This window comes from Mustela erminea, chromosome 15 (genome assembly GCF_009829155.1).
Source record: "Mustela erminea isolate mMusErm1 chromosome 15, mMusErm1.Pri, whole genome shotgun sequence".
In the NCBI taxonomy this organism is placed as follows: Eukaryota; Metazoa; Chordata; class Mammalia; order Carnivora; family Mustelidae; genus Mustela; species Mustela erminea.
Window position 1 is genome coordinate 56,117,682 of NC_045628.1, and position 17,421 is coordinate 56,135,102.

The 17,421-nt window shown below is 46.4% G+C and overlaps 1 long non-coding RNA gene across 1 annotated transcript; it reads right to left on the reverse strand.

Annotated features, from left to right (window-relative positions):
- Positions 1-2,162: 2,162 nt before the first annotated feature.
- Positions 2,163-14,577, reverse strand: LOC116574481. Its single transcript, XR_004279338.1, has 3 exons — positions 14,555-14,577; positions 11,664-11,750; positions 2,163-2,239 (listed from the first exon to the last, which is right to left on the reverse strand). It is a non-coding gene; the product is annotated as an uncharacterized LOC116574481 (long non-coding RNA).
- Positions 14,578-17,421: the final 2,844 nt, after the last annotated feature.

Below are 17,421 nucleotides of genomic sequence, written 5' to 3' on the forward strand. Positions count from 1 at the left end.
CAACAGATGAATGGATAAAGAAGATGCGGTATATATATACAATGGAATACATGCAGCCATCAGAAAACCACAAAACCTTGCCATTTGCGATGACATGGATGGAACTAGAGGGCATTATGCTAAGCGAAGTAAGTCAATCCAAGAAAGACAATTATCATATGATCTCTCTGATATGAGGAATTTGAAAGGTGGGATGGGGGGATTGTGGGGGTAAGGGAGGGAAAAAATGAAACAAGATGGGATCAGGAGGGAGACAAATCATAAGAGATTCTTAATCTCACAAAACAAACTGATGGTTGCTGGGAGGTGGCAGTGGGGGTAAGGATAGGGTAGCAGGGTTATGGATACTGGAGGGGGTATGTGCTATGGTGAGTGCTGTGAAATGTTTAAACCTGATTATTCACAAACCTATACCCCTGGGGCAAATAATACATTATATGTTAATATAAAAAAATTTTTTTAATTTAAAAAATTTTTTTAAATAAAAACAAGAACACTTTTCTTTGAGACATTGTGAGGGAAGTAACAGGGTTTGGTCTATTATTAAAAATCCAATTCAAAGTCCCATCATTCAGGAAGTCTGCCCTGAATGATGCCAAACCAACTTTCTATGCAAAAGGGCTTTCAACAGAGTTGCACACATTTTCATGGCAGGAGAGCTGAGGGAGGAGTGTAGTACTATGGCCTCCCCTAAAGGGAAAGTCTGGAGCCCTGAGGGTCAGCACTTGCAGAAGGAAGAGAAAGACTAGAGGATGTATACACAGGTTTTGGAGGAATCCTTTGCGGTGGGGCACACCTCCAGACATAGGGGGCAGGAGAACTTGGGGGACACTCAGTATAATTCTATTACTAAGGAGGTAAAGAGAGGAGATTTCTGAGCCTTCCACTTCCTGTGGGTTCCGTTTCTTCAGTCTGCATTGCTAAGATGTGACTGAGTAGGGTCTTCCCAGGGGGAGGTTCCTAGGGAGTTTTCACAATTTATTCCCTCATCGGTTTGTCCCCTCTGTTGGCTTTCTAGTACAATGTGGAAGAATCCATCACACAGGATTGTTAAAAGTCTGCTGAGCTTAAGCTATGGAGACATGCCCACGACATACTGCTGAGAGGAAAAAACAACAACAACAACAACAGCTTACAATATAGTCCCTACTCCAATGCTTATCTTGTTATGACAAGCATGTCTATGGATATGCTTTTTACATGTGAGTATCATGTTGGAGGGAAATACATACAAATCTTAGGGGGTAAAGCTTATGAGTGAACTTTTCATCACCTTTTTTTTATTTTCTAATCTTTCTACAATCAACATATATTGCTTTTATTATTTAAAAAAAAAAAAAGATTCATTAAAACAAAATGGCAGGTAAACCTCTGCTATGGAAACCAAAGTTTAAATGTCCCCACCTCTGGCATATGCTCCTCTCTTCTAATGCATTGAAATGAAACTATGCAGAAAAGGAGAGGAAGGATGAGAATTCTTGGGTGAACCTCCAAAAACACTGGTAACCAAAGGAATGGTGAGGCTGTGGAGTCAGCAGGACTGAGGGGTCTTGGATGGAGCAGGTCGCCATTTTGCTGAGAACCTGCTCTTCTTTCTTGGCTTTAGAAGGTGTTCATCTGGGGCTCTTTGTTGGACAGAGAGGTTCTTAACCAAGGTCTGCATGACCCAGGAGATCTGTCCACAGGATGGGGAGGCCAAGACCCTGGGCTGGACTTGTTGGGTCTTTCCAGTGTCAGGTGTAAAGCAGGGAGACTGAAGTCACTGCCCGTGTTTGCCCAGCATGGCCAGTTCTGTCTGGCAGGTGGGTGGGGAGCAAGGTGCCCACTGTGGCTGGGAGCAGGGCAGGCCAGGTCCGGCACAGGTGGCTCCCATAGCTGCCTCCTCCCCAAGGACAACACCTTGCCCAAGACCAGCCTTTCAGAACGGCGCTCCCCGACCCACTTCCCCCACTCCACGATTTATGGTGTGATGGAAGGAACGAAACAGAAATCAAATCACTACATTGGAATCTGCAACCTCCTAGCTGTGTGACCTTGGGCAGTACTTAGCTTCCTGAACCTGTGTCCTTATCTCTGGAAATGGAAAGTATATAGTAAAGATCGGATTTGGTTGTGAGTTTTCATTGAGAACATGAATAGGAAAGATACCTTGTATTGTATAGCTGGAAACACAGGCTTGTCATTTCCAAAGGGAGACGGGACCTAACCTTCTGCACCCTTGTTCCCATCATGGCAGGACCTGGAAGATAAGAGTCACAGACATAAACCACCTGGATGAAGGAGTCCCTGCCCACCTTTGCCATCTCATCTGCCACCTTCCCAACAGGTGCTCCTGCCAGTGACCCACCCCCTTGTAGCAGCCAGTGGTGATGTTGGTGACTAACAGTTGTGGAGGAAGTTAGAATGAAGGTTGCAGCTGCGACACTGAAGGAATAGATAAGACATGGAATTGTGCTGTGAGGGGGGACCATCCTGGAGCCCTGGGAAAGGAAGAGTGGCTGCGAACTTCAGACAGTCAAACTCCCCATCCCCATGGGGGGCATAAGGGTCCTGGGAGGGAGGATTAGCACAGAGGACTGTCGCTTTAGGTTTAGGAGAGCCGTTGCCAGAGGCAAGAGAATGTTCCCACTCCCCTCATGGCCTCTCCCTGCAGCCCATCCCAGGGAGGATAGAAAACCACCGCCAGTGAGTATGGGAGGAGGTGAGCAAGAAGGAGAAAGAAGGGACTGTCTCCCAGCCCTGCCCAGGCAGTCAGCCCCCACTGGAGCAGAGACAGAAAGACTGGAACATCCACCCGTATATGAGAGCACACATCGTGATTTAGATGTGAAAATGACTCCACGGCTTTCCTCAGAGCCCCCAGGAAAGTCTGGAGATGTTTCTTGTGCATGTTTCATGTGCATGAGGCAGTGAGGGAGAAAACAAAGCTGTTTTGTGACTACACCCCCATAATGTGTGATTCGATGTATTGATATATGTTTGCTGAGCACTACTGAACACTATTGCAAGAATTCACTTTTATTAAATCATTACAGTCTTACAACAACCGTATAAGGCATAATCACCAGGCTACCAATGAGGACACTGACACAGAGTAGCTAAGTAACTTATTCAAAATCCACACAGGCTGGGTTCGAACCCTGATTCATCCTTCCAGCCTTAGCTAGATCTCCCTCCCTGCTCCATCTTGGATATCTTCATAATTCCACAGCCCCTCACCTCTCACACTGAATTGTGGTTGCCTATCTGGTGCTGATGTCTCCAGTCACGATGGCCTCCTCTGGGACAAGGGCTAGATCTCTGTCATTTGTGTGGGGGAAGGACCAAGATGCAGAACATCCTGCCTCAGCTCACGCCTGTCCCATCTGAAGAAGAGCAGAGGAGAGCTCTGAAGAGAACTCTGGTTCTACACGTTGGTGCTCTGCCTTGGCCCAGACCGGAGAGCAGGGACAGAGACAAGCAGAAGCAGCCTGAAGATGAGTCCCAAGGAGGTTTCTGGGGAATTAGGAAGAAGCATGGGACAACCGTAGGGTGTGGAGGAGAGAGAGGAGGGTGTTCAGAGATAAGGACCTGAATCCCACTTACAGATGTCTGAGAATCACATATATACACGTTTGCTTGAAACTACATCCTTGGTGGCCGGAATGTGGCTTTTGCTGTGGCGATTTATTTTATATCATGTGTTTCCAACACTGCTCTGAGACTAAATTTTGTATTGGCATCCCAGTCTGAGGACTGTCTCTATTCCTGGAACCTGGTCTCTGATGCATAGTAGGTGTTTGGTCAATAATTGTTGAATTGAATGGAAAGGAAATTGCTAAGTAGCCTGTAGCTCTTAGTCATCTGCCTGCTTCTGAGGGTGAATGTGTACTTGGGGAGGAGCCGGCAAAGCAGTCCCAGAAATACACACTGAAGGGCAGCCTTCGGACAATTTGACCTCAGAAAAAACCCAAATACCATTGGTGTGCGGTTCATGGATCAGGTGGGGCAGCTGACAAGAGCCTGGGCTAGTGCTCAAAGTGTCAGAGCTTGGGCAGAATGTGTGAATGTAAGGTACCCCTGACCCCCTAGGGCTCAGATGAACAGTTGTTTCTCAGGGTGTGAGTCAGAGGTGAAAGCTAGGGATTTGACACAGTCCTGGCCTTGTCTATCACCTCTGTTTGGTTAGAGGGCGTCCTTCCAGCCCTTTTTGATTAAACTCTATTTACCGTTTTCTACTTTTAGATGACCTTTGACAATACCCACCCTTTGAAATGGTCTTCCCAAAGGATTTCGAAAGGTCAACATCTTGTATTGGGTATTTTATGAAAGGGCCCTCCTTTTCTACATGTGCAACCCAGCTGGGTGGAAGTTTCTTCAGAACTTTCAGAGTTTCAGAACTTTTTTACAGAAGCCAGCCCTGAATTACCCATCTAACTCATAATCAATTCAAGACTGGTCCTCGGGTTTTCTCCCGCTTCCTTGGAGGATTCCTCTGACACTGTAGAGCAGAGGGGGCTGGGAGGGGAGTTGATGCCCTTTGTACAGAGAGTTTAGTTCAAAGTCTTGTCATTGCCGGCCTTGAAAGGAAGGCAGAGAGAAGGGAGTCTCTCGGTTTACAACTGGACAGTTGTGGCCTCAAGAGTACATGTGAACTTGCCAAGACTCTTTAATGAGGACCAGAAGGGGCCTCCTCAGAGAGCATCAGTTCTGTGGGTCTTCAGCACAGCCTTGGTCCACAAGAAAGTTAGCAACTTCCAACTAAACTCTCCCTTGTCACCGCGCAAGTGAGCGCTACCAAAAAAATGCCTTGAGGCAGAATAGCCAAGTAAGACAAATTAGGACAAAATGAGACCTCAGACTTCCCCTACCCCTTGGGGCAACAATTCCTTCTCTTCTGCAAGTTTTCAAGAATTCCAGGCCTGAGATAGGGGTGTCTGGGTGGCTTAGTCATTAAGCCTCTGCCTCTGGCTCAGGTCATGATCCCAAGGTCCTCAGGTCAAGCCCCGCAAAGGGCTGCCTGCTCAGCAGAAGGACTATTTCTCCCTCTCCCACTGCTTCTGCTTGTGTTCCCTCTCTTGCTGTGTTTCTCTCTGTCAAATAAATAAACAAAATCTTAAAAAAATAAAAAAATAATTCCAGGCCCATGAGCTTAGTCCTTACAACTAGACTAGCCAGGGGCTCTTTGTAAACACAAACAACAGAGAAACATGTGAACAGGCACTTTGTTAACTTTCATCAGAATGGTTTCAAATGTTTGATATGGATGATAAGAAACAGGGATTTTGTTTACCAACTCATGTAATTTCAGTATGAGTTTGTTGTCTACTTTTCTTTTTTAAGATTTTATTTATTTATTTATTTATTTATTTATTTATTTGACAGACAGAGATCACAAGTAGGCAGAGGGGCAGGCAAAGAGAGAGAGACGGGGAAGCAGGCTCCCTGCTGAGCAGAGAGCCCAATGTGGGGCTCATTCCCAGGACCCCAGGATCATGACCTGAGCTGAAGACAGAGGCTTTAATCCATTTAGTCACCCAGGCGCCCCTGATGTCTTCTTTTCTGCTGGATGTGGTTCTTCTTAATGCAGCATAGTTCCTGTTGAGGCAGAGATTAAATAGGTACCTGCCTCAGTATAAATTATGGCAGCCATCCCATGCCTGCGGAGAGCTCCTGGTCACCTCAGGGGGAATCATCATTCCTCCACCCTTGCCACCAACACCAAGAATCCTATCTGGGGTCTATTCTTGGTTATGTAAGTTATACACAAATTCTATAGAAACAGAAAGCATCTGCTACCCAGAGGGAAGGGGACAATGGTACCATCTGTGGTCAGTCAGATATAGAGCTCTGAACAACAAATACCAAACGATATGACCAGCACTTCTCTAGGGACACAATGAGCCAACTTTCGGGTTTCACAACAACAGGCCAAATGGAAAATGCAAAAGCATGCTTCAAAATGGTGCTCAGTAGGAAAGCCAAGGAAGTGTGGGTGAGGATGTGGGCTCAGCCCAAGGGCAGAAAGGTGTTCAGTCAGGCTCATGGCACCCCTGGTGTCAACAGGGGTTGACAACAGCGCTAACCCTCCCAAGACCCAGCCACCCTGCCCAGTAGCCATGCCTGGGGCGTCTGGGTGAGCACAGACATGAGCATTGATGAACACAAGCAGCCCATATAGGATACCTTGGCTGAGCACAGCACCAAACGAGGAAGGGGGCTGCCATCTTTCCAGTCTCCCCTGAAGCCTGTGCAGGGTGAGGACAGGCCAGGATCCATCTCTGGGGAGAAGCAAACCACGTGAGACTCATCTCCAACAGCGACACCACGTGGCCCCCAGTGCAACTGCGAAAATGACTGCTTGGGGTCTCTTAGTCCAGTCTGCAGACCCAGGACTGAAGCCACCTGTCTTAGCCTGGATTTCCAAGAATGGAGAATCTGAGGCAGAGGGCTCATAATATTCAAAACATTGTTAGGGAATATAATCCCCCAAGTATTCCAAGGAGCAGGAGTGAGGAAGAGGGAAGGGAAGCAGAGAAGGAAGGAGAACCAATCCAAGGAAGCTAGTCACTGAGCTACCTTCCTTTACTAATACAAACACTGGTTACACAGGTGGCATTCATTCAAAATATATTTCTTTAATAGTCATTAAACCCCAGGCATTACGCATAAATCTATAGAGTTCCGTCCCTGTCCTCACCCCATGGTGGGAGTCGGGGAGGAAGTAATTAACCCACCAGCTCTTACCTCCCATTGGCCAAAGCCTCACCCCCACGTGACTCCCCCTGCCCCCACCCACTTCCAGCTTGCACAATGGTGGGCACCCACCGAGGTGCCCTGAGCAGGGAGATGAGAGGTGACCGGCATGCACATAGACAAGGCCCCATTGGGCCATGGGAAGTCAGCTGGAGCCCAAGGAGCTGGGTGCTTGTCACTGGGACAAGAGACTGGCAAGGCCAAGAGAATGGGTAACACCAGCCACGGGAATAGTGTGGAGGATGGGCTGGGAGCAGCAATCTGCAGCTCCACACTGGGGCATCTCCAGCTAAGTGTCTCGGCCACACCAGCCCCACGTGAAAGAGCCAGACTCTGAGAAAGATGGAAAGGACAATAAGCACATTCTAAGTCTGGGGAGTGAATGGCATTTCACAGGCGTCCAGGGCTTCTCTAAAGGTGCTATGCTCTGATTCATAGTTCATGTCCTCTACCATTTTGGGACCCAGCGAAATCACAGTTCACTCCTCCTGGGGAGGCTGTCAACAGAGAAACCTCACCAGTTTGCCCACAGCCTGTGTTCCAACCCCAGGCCTGCCACCTACTGGCTTTGTGACCTTCTGCAAGCTTCTTTGACCTTCCCAAACCACCTCAGCCTCGGTTTCTGTATCTGTAGAAGGGGAAATTGAAAAAAATAAATTAATTAATTAAATAAAAGGGGAAGTCAATATATCCAGTGAGGTCACTCAGTGTAAGGGTCAGCCCATTTTCTGGTACACAATAAATGTTCCCAAAATAGTAGCTTCTGTGGTTATTATGGCACCAAACTCTGTGCCTCCAGGAGTATCATGTTTCTCTGGAAAAATTAGGATGGTATGACACTTCAAGAGGGCTCTAAATCCTTAAATATATCAACTGCTTCTATTTTAACATCGCTGTGAGCAAATAAAAAACTTGGCAAAATCACCTGAAACAAAAATATAATCAAGTAGTAAAATTAGCATCACATGTTTCCATCTTCACTCCAGGGCCCCCAGGGCTCGCCAACCCCCTCCCCACCGCCCCAGGAGTGAGTTAGTACTGGCAGAAGAGAAATTAATTCATCCTGAAAGAGAATCTCTTATTCTTTACCCCAGTGATCCTTTTCTTTCAGACTCCGTGTTTCAGCCTCAAGGACAATGCTGGTGGATGATTATGTAGGCTTATGACATGGCCCTGTGTTTTATAACTTGTCATAAGCACTTGACACTCCATGGTCCAACTCTGTGTTGGTCTTTGACTGCTTAAGGTTCTTCTTAAGGCTTTTTTCTTGTTTTCAGCGACAGAGGAGCGGTCTCTATTTCATCAGTGATGAGTTCATCCCTTGGTTGGCCTCCCCCTGGCCATCTGCAGAGCCCTGAATTTGTGCCAGGCCCTTGAGGATACAGAGGTGGGTCTCCAGGGAAACACATCCCTTACCAAGCCCAAGTACCATGGTAAGAGCTGCAGCCTCCATGCCTGCCCTCAGCGAGCTTGTGAACTACAGGGAGAAACTGACGAATGACAGAGGACTGCAATGCATGGAGACGGGCAGTGCGTGTGGCCAACCCCCTCCCCACCGCCCCAGTGCCCTTTCTAGAAATCTACTCCAGGAGCCCACCCTGGACTGCCCTACAGCTAAGACACTCAACACCCAATTCCTCAGCACATCTCAACCTTTCAGGCTCTGGGTATCCTTTCAGAGCATTCTTCTCTCTTGGATGACATTTCCATGTTTATCAAATAAGGCAAAGACTATTTTTTAAGGGGTTGATAAACATTCTTCTACAAGAGGCTTTCCTGTCTAGCTAAAAGCCACCAGCCTGGATTACCAAAATGTCTCAGAGCTCAGGGCCTAAGAGAGGGAGAAGGTTCCTCTCACTCCATAAAAGGCCCACCTAGCAAATTTCCATTTCCAGACTGCTTCTTCCCAGGTGGTGGCAGTGGAAAAGTCCACTCCCTTCAGTGGAAACCCCTCCTCCCTATCAAGCCTTTCTCAGACTAATTAATACCCATGCAGTGGCTGAGATGAGGGATATATGTCTACCTCCCTAAATTACCATGAATTAGGGTGCCTGGGTGGCTGTCGTTAAGCATCTGCCTTCGGTTCAGGTCATGATTCCAGGATCCTGAGATCGACTCCCTCGTTGGGCTCCCTGCTCCGCATAAAGACTGCTTCTCCCTCACTCACTTGCCCTGCTTGTGTTCCCTCTCTCGCTGTGTCTCTGTCTGTCAAATAGAAAAATAAAATCTTTCTAAAAATAAATAAATTACCAAAAATTACCCCAAAATAGTCAGCTCCTTTTCTAATATTAGAAAGTCTTTATTGGGGATGCCTGGGTGGCTCAGTTGGTTAAGCAGCTGCCTTCGGCTCAGGTCATGATCCCAGCGTCCTGGGACTCGAGTCCCACATCGGGCTCCTTGCTCAGCGGGGAGCCTGCTTCTCCCTCTGACTCTGCCTTCCACTCTGCCTGCCTGTGCTCGCTCTCGCTCGCTCTCTCTCTGACAAATAAATAAATAAAATCTTTAAAAAAAAAAAAAGAAAGAAAGTCTTTATTGCTACATATAGAAAATTGCATATCTCCGAGGAACACCTCCCTCCCATGACAATGACCTAGGTCAACAGCTATGTGTTTGGTTTTGATATGTCTTAAAGTCTAGAATGTTCCGAGACCCCAAGCTGAGATTCACCAAACCCAGTCCACGGCTTTGCTGTGGCCTCTTCTCTAGCAGGGAGCCAAAGGACTGCCAGCGTTCTGTTTCCCTGTCGTGCCCTGTGAGCATCAGAGCCAAACCCAACGGTCCCCAGAATAACAGTCAGCGGGCACTGCGCAGTCCAGATCCACCGCAGAACAGAAGTCATTTCCCAAAGGCAACATCGGCGGCAGAAAGACATCTCTGCCTGCCTCCTAGACAGCCTTTGGACCATTACACAGAGCAGCCATCACCTGCTCCAGCTGTAGCTTCTCAATGTAAGAGCTGGTTCAGCTGGGCTTCCCTAAAAGACAATAGTTTCTATCAAAACTGTAGTCAAGACCCTACCTTTTGCATGACTGAAAACTACTGAGAGTGCAGAAATGACCTTTTCCCTACCTAGGACCCCTCCCAAAAGGGTTTCAAAGAATAATCATTAAACTGCACTTTCCCCCAGAGGGCTCTGAGAGAAGGAGGCTTCTTCCAAGCACAGGGCCAAGGATAGGGAGCTTCGTGATCAGCCCAAATCCCACCTTGCCTAGCTTCTTGTGCCCGCTCCAAGGACCACATTTGCTATTTGTAGTCTACTTTTTCATATGCCATAGCATCTCACTTGCCCTGGCACCCGATGGCCATCTGAGGCTTAGACAAAATAATTGACCCCACAGGCATTCCTAAACATCAACTTTGGTGTCAGACACCAGGTTAGAAGATAGGAATACAAAAGTCAATATGTCCAGGATAGCTAGCTGACCGCCAGATGTTGTGTGTCCCCCGCCCCCCAGCCCCTTCCTAAAGTTGTCACAGAGAACTGGATTCCCAACCAGGAACAATGTCTCCCAGTGTCCCCTGTTTTTATACAGGACTCAACAATGGAAAGTGAGCAGAAGTAATGCATGTTATTTCTGAGCCACAACGCTAAGAAGTATGGTTCCTCACCCTCTCTTTCCTTATCCTCTGGCTGCACACAGGATTCCCAAGACTTAAGCCATGGGAGATCCACAGAAAGGAAGGAGTCAGAGTCCCTGCATTGCCACACAGCGGGAAGCCCCCATCAACCAGGAGTATCTAGTATGTGATTGTGAGAGATGAATTTCTGCCGTGTTAAGCCACTGAAAGAGTGACGTTACTCTCTTACAGTGAACAATATATAGGCTCTATCCCCAAGAAGCTAATATACCAGAATGTTTGGACTGGCATTTTAGAAATCTCTTTCCAGCAACAGGAGGTAGAAGAGACCGAAATGAGATCAATTTAGAAAGAAATCTTGTATATAATTTTATACGTATTTTTAAATGCATGATAATATATTTTTATAATTACAATGTATATGTATCAGCTATTATTTTCATTTTTACAGGCCCAGCATTTCCCCCTTCTTCTTACAACACCACCCTAATTTTCCTCGATCCCTGTAGTTTAAGTAAGAACTAAGTCACCGCTGTCCTAAATGTTGGTTTGGACAATCAGAGCCAACCAGTGCTATACTGAGACTCTTTCTCAAAGAGCAAGAAAAAGGCATTCTCTTTTTCTGTTGGGTTACTGACAGGGTAAACAGGGACTAGGGCTCAAGACAGACATCTTGCCTCTATCAGAAGAGAAATTGCTCAGTGGAATGGTTGAGGAAGAAAGAGTTAAGTCTGTGATCCATTTCTCCCCCGGCGACTAAGGGGACCCTTAGGGAAGAAAAGAACTGGTCTCTCTGTAAATGTGATAACATTTAACAACATTTCAGGAAGGAAAGACCTTATCTGTGGAAGTGTCTTAGCAGGAAGTCCCTGGTTTGGCTTGCTTGTGGTAAGTGATTCTAGAATCTATGGATATCTGAGGCATGGCTCCTTGGAAAAGGTCATCTAAGCTCAGTAAGGATCTTGTTGTAAAATGAAGTATTCATAACAAGAACGCTCCCTGCTGTGTAAGATGAGTATAAATATTACTTATAGACATTTTGTTAAAAGCGTGTCTTAAGCAGGAAGAAAGAAACCTGGGAACCACATGGGATGCTTTTCTGTGTATTTATTTATCTATTACTGTGCAACAAATTCCCTCAAAATTTAGTGGTTTAAAACATCATCTTATTATCTCTGATGGTCTCCGTGGGCCAGGAAGTTGGGCAGGCAGAAAAAGGGTCAACATGTCTCTGCTCCATAATGTTTTACGGGATGCAGGGTGTGCAGCACCGCTGGGAAGACTCAAAGACTGGAGGGGACTTTAGTGGCTGGTGCTGGAATCACCTGTATTCTCGTTCACTCACTTACCTGAAGATCTGTGCTGCCTGGGGAGTCAGCCATCACCGAGGTGGTTTTCCCCTCCATAGCGTGCTGGGTTTCTTCGTGGCTTGATGGCTGGGCTCCAAAAAGAACAGATAGAAGCCTTATCACCTGTTATGACCTAAACTCAAAAGTCATATAGCATGGAGCACCTGGGTGGCTCAGTCTGTTAAGCATCTGCTTTTGGATCGGGTCATGATCCCAGAGTCCTAGGATCGAGCCCTGCTCAGGGGGGAGCCTGTTTCTCCCTCTGCCTCTGTGCCTCCCCCCACCTTGTGTGCTCACCCTCTCTGTCTCTCTAGCATGTGCTCTCTCTCACTCAAATAAATAAATAAAATCTGTTAAAAAAAAAAAGTCATATAGCATCACTTAGCATTCACAAACCTATGCAGATACAGTAAGAGGGAATTTAGACTCCACCTTTTAAAGGGGAAAAGTGACAAAGTCATATCACAAGAGCAGCATGTAAGATAGGTGGTCTTCTTGAAAAAATGCAATCTGCTTATGCTGTTTGATTATATTTTTTTTAAGTCACTAGTAAAGATAACTGATCAAGGTAAGATCTCTGATTTGAAATCAGAGCCAACAGGTAAGGAACCAGAGAGAGCCATGGTGACTGTGTCTGTGCTCTCTATTTGGCCACGTTTGAAGGCGAAATCATCCTTGTGCTGTCCAACTGCACGAGCCAAAAGTGTCCTCCTTTTTTATTTAAGCTGGTTTGAGTTTTCTTTCACTTGGAATCAAAAGATTTCAAAATAACATAGTGTGTATATATTATTTACCACTTTGTTCGGTGGTATTTTAGGCTGCTTATAAAAAGACACCCATACTATGCAGCAAGATAAAAATGGTTTTTTAAAAACTGAGGAAATGAAGCCCAAGAGAAAACAACAATAACAAAAAATGTTGAGTTAAAATAAGGATGAGGCTGGAACTCCAATTCAGGCTGGAATATCGTGAACACTTAAGAGAAGGAGAAGAGAGCAGCTCAGAAATTGTGGACATAATCCAGGTGAGGTGAAGGGATACGAGCAGATGGATCCATTCGGGTTTGTTGACTGACTGAATGTGAAGACTAAAGGAAAGAGTAGGGCACAATAGAAGTCTGAGAAAGTTCTTGTGTTTCTGGCTTAGGTGATTGGGGCAGACAGAAGTAGGACTCACCAAGATAGGGCTATCCCAATGGAAAAATGAGTTTGGGGAAGGATTACTTGGAGGTAAGCCATTCTTTCTGGACACTTTGAGTATAAGATATCATAAGCATGCAAAATGGGGTTGCAAATGGGCAGTTGGTTTTCTAGGACAATAAATGGGGAAGAACTCTGAACTAGAGATACAGATTTAGTTAACTATACCTTTTTTTTTTTTTAAGATTTATAATGAGCAAGGCACTGTGCAAATTACTGGAAATAACTATGGAGAAGCATAATAGGCCAGATTTGTGTCCTCATGGAGCTGACATTTCCAGCAAGCATGGGGCTGACGTCCCAGCATGCGTCAGCAGCAGGTATGTGATGGCTGAGGTCGGTAGTCACCAGGGGGATCACTGTCTGGGGCAAGCTAAGGAAAAGGTCACACAGAGGAGACTGAGGAAGATGGCTTGGGAAGTGGAAGCCAAACCAGAAGGGATGGTCTAGATGCCACCTAGGAGAGAGGACGTGCACTGTGTACAAAAGGACTTAGTAAAGCCCAGAGTAAATATGTTTTATTATTTACCACTTTTGGCTCCTCTCTCTCTCGAACTTTTCTATGATCCTCATTCAGGTACTTGCCTTACCGAAGTTTCTTGAGAGCAGGGACGCTCTTCACCGTGGTAGCCCTGAGGGGCCAGGCTAGCGTCCTGCATTAAACTCGGTCAGTGCTTTGGGAAGGATCGTGTCTACTAATTATCACGAGTGTGTGAGTGGGTGTGTGCTTCCATGCACGTGCACACACATGTGGCCGCTCCTGGTCTCCCTAACCCAGGCCCGTCGCTGGAGGACAGAGGCTGGACAGGGCCTTGGGTCCTTGGTCATCAGATCTCCGTTCAGTCTCTCCCACGTTCAGTCACTCTATCAATACACGTTGAATGGAATTTTCTCCCCTGCTGCAGCAGCTAAGAATTCATGTCTGATCTCTGAGCATACATGTACTGCCTGTAGGGAAACAATTTGTTTTCTTCCCTCCAATCCCTGTTGTTCCTTTGCACAATGTGTTCTCACAGGGCTGTTTTTATTCCAGTGTTGGAATAAAGGTTTCCAAGGTTAGTAAGCAGGGCGCTTAGCCTCAAACAAACCAGGTCTGCTGGGATCTGAAAAGGCAGCCCAAGCAACACAGAATTTAGGACCAGGGGAATCTAAGAGATCATCTAGCAATGGTGCAAGTCTAGTCCCGCCCCTCTCTTGCCAGCAGCAGGACGAATACAGAGAGAATTTCCAAAATTTGTCCAAGGACACAGCTAATTAATGGCAGAGCTGGGATGAGACCCAAGTTCCTAGACTCCCAGGTCTTTGATCCTTGCGCTACCGGCAAGGTTTTCTCTTAGACTGAGTTTTACCCATAAACCTAGAGGACTTTGCCCTAAGCTATCCTCCCTATCACATAGGATTTGAACAGGGCTGCAGAGGGACAGCTGGTAGCCTGTTCTTGGGGTGAACCCAAACAGAAGCACACGTGAAGACATCATAGCACCGCAAGGCATCCCACCTCGTACTTCTGTAACATACATACTAGTGTTTCTAAGCAACAGTCACTACGGCATAACATTTGTGAAGCCCAGAGATCGGAAGTTTCTCCAGACTCTTTTTGCAAGACCTTCAGACTGCCATCTCTCCTTAACTGGCTGTCACTAGAACGGCAGGGCAAGGGAAAATATCAGTAACAAATCCAAAAACCCAAACCTCTTGAAAATGGTCACCCGCTCCCATTTACATTCTGCTTGACGCCCTAATCTTCTCTCTGCGACATCAGAATCCTCTCCAGTGACAGCTAATTGTGGTATCACAAAGGATTATAAGTATTTGAGGAATATGCAGCGGAGAGGAAAGATCCTGTTTCCATGTCAGTGTTTCTGGCAATTTGTTCTTCAAGATACAAAAGATGGCATTCACTCGATCCTCACACTGAAGCAAAACAATAATGCCTAATATCTCTTGAGTCTCTTGGTGAATGCTTTTTCCCATATGTGACCCCCAATTAATGTTTGTAACAATCTTTCAAAACAGAAATGATTCATAATTCCCCACAATGGAAAAGCCGAGTTAGAAAGGTTAAATAAATTGTCCAGTGTTGTTACAGACGGTGCACGGCAAGGTCCACACTTCCTACAAGACAGCAGGAGGATTGAATGCAATATTCAAAATATGAAATACTATATGGACAAATTCCATAGCCTTATGGGTTCTTAAAGAAACCACAGATGTCCAATAGAAGCATATCATCCCTTGGGGCACCTGGGTGGCACAGTGGGCTAAGCATCTGATGTTTGGTTTCAGCTCAGGTCATGGTCTCAGGGTCCTGAGATGCAGCCCCGGGTTGGACTTTACATTCCGTGCTCAGGATAGAGACTGTTTGAGATTTTTTCTCCCTCTCCCTGCCCTTTCTGCCCTTCCTGCTGTGCTCTCTCTCTCTCTATCAGCCCTTTTAGAGACAAAGCTCACAAGATCTGGAGAAGTTAAGGGAATCTTTCCCAAATTCCCAGAGCCAGCAAGTAGCAGAAGAATTAACTCCTCGTCTCTTACTCATGCTCTCGCACACTGATCCATGGGAACCTCAATTATTACCAAGCATCCAATAGGTGCCAAAGACAGTTCTGGGCATATGATTTATCTCATTGAATCCTCGCAGTAATCTTAGAGGACAACTATTACAATCCCCATCTTACAAAAAGAAACTCAGGCCAAGAGAAATGGAAAGTTAGAACATACCAGAGCCTGAATGTGAAGTCAAGTCTCGCCACTGCTGGCTTGTTTCCTTTGTCTAGATCAAATTATGTACCAAAAAAATTTTTTGAAAGATTCTGAATCACCTCTATCATCCAAAAAAAAAGCACGGGGGTGGGGGGGATTGTGCCCGGGTGGCTCAGTCAGTTAAGCATCTGGCTTCGGCTCAGGTCATGATCCCAAGGTCGTGGAACCGAGTCCCACACCTGACTGCCTGCTCAGTGGGGAGCCTACTTCTCCCTCTACCCCTCCCCACACTGCCCGTGATCTCTTTCTCTTTCATTCTCTCTCTCTCAAATAAATAAAGTCTTTTAAAAAAAAAAAAGAAGAAGAAGATTTTCCACCTACTATCCCTCTGTTTCAAATTTCCACTATCTGATTCATTCCTTCAAAATGATATTATGAAGGGACCGTTAATTGTGCACCAGTGTCCACCTTCCCCTCCACACTACCTAGCCACCCCTCCCTGTAGTCAGCAGTGGAATGTGAGAAATGGGCACGTACCATTCTGGCCTGAGCCCCAAGACCGCAGGTGTGTCTCCCTTGCACACTTTTCCTTTCTTGCTGGCTGGACGTTGGCACGGACACAACCAGGCACAGATGAGGGCCATACCCTAGGGCATGGCAGACAAGTGAAACAAAAGAAGTGTAAATCCTTGAATGACTGTATGGAGCAGACCCACAGGCCAATCTGGAACATTTACCTCATACCATCATCTGAGAGAAAAATGAAATTCTATCCTCTTCCAGCCACCAAATTATTGAGCAATAGTAAATACCCATTGTTTCAAGCCACTGAGCCATACTGTCACACAGCAACCTCTGCTGACTCGAGAAGCATGGGGAACATCTCTCAGGAGGCCTTTCCATTGTTCTGGCAACAGGAAGTGGCAGACCAGGTTAAGCAGGAAATAATCTATCTAGAGAAGAGTGAGTCGCTGACAGAATCGAGAAAAGGCTAGAGAGGCAGCCTCAGGATAATAAATGGTAGTTGGGCAACCAAACCCAGGGCCCAAATTACACCGCAGAACCACCCAGGGACACACTCCTGCGGTCACTGCTGGTCACGAACTGGACACCAAAGCTGGCACCGGGAAAACAACACCAATGGGGTGACCATGGCTGCAACCACTCTAGAATCTATGACTGCGGCTACTGGAAAAAACTCCCCTACCATCCTCCCTTTCTTGCCTTTCTCAATCCAGAGTCCAAGTCCAAGTCCAAGCCAGAGACCCTGATTGGCCATACCTTGATGAAGTACCCAAGCCTGGCCTTCCTGGGAAGGGGGAACAGATCTGGCTGTTCCAGCAACTCTAGTTCCACTATGACTCCTATAGGAAAGAAGTTCAGATGTTGGGCAGGCAAAAATGATAATAATAATAATAATAATAAATAAATAAATAAAAGCTGCAAAGCATCCTCCCTAAAGAAAAATGCTTCTAGAGCAATGTGGTTCTGTGGAAACTCTGAGGTTTGGGAAGTGCTCTCGGAGGGCTCCTGCTTCCTGCCAGCTTCTGTATCCAACCTCCTGGTTTGTAACTGTTACAAAGGACAGAAACACAGTTAAAGCTATTTTATGCTTTTTAACAAGGAGGAGAGTTATTGGCTCAAATAAGTAAAGAGTACAGACATATTTGGGTGGATGGCCCGAGTGGTGCCACTGGGGCTCACTACTTCTCCGTTCTGTCCTCCCTGGAAGGCCGTCCATTACTACAGACCTCCTTGTATGTGAGGTACCTTCGGCATCGTGAGGCATGTATCCTGTCTTCTCAGCCCACCCAGAGGAAACCCTCCCCCACAGTTCCTGGAAGCTCTGTCATTAACTG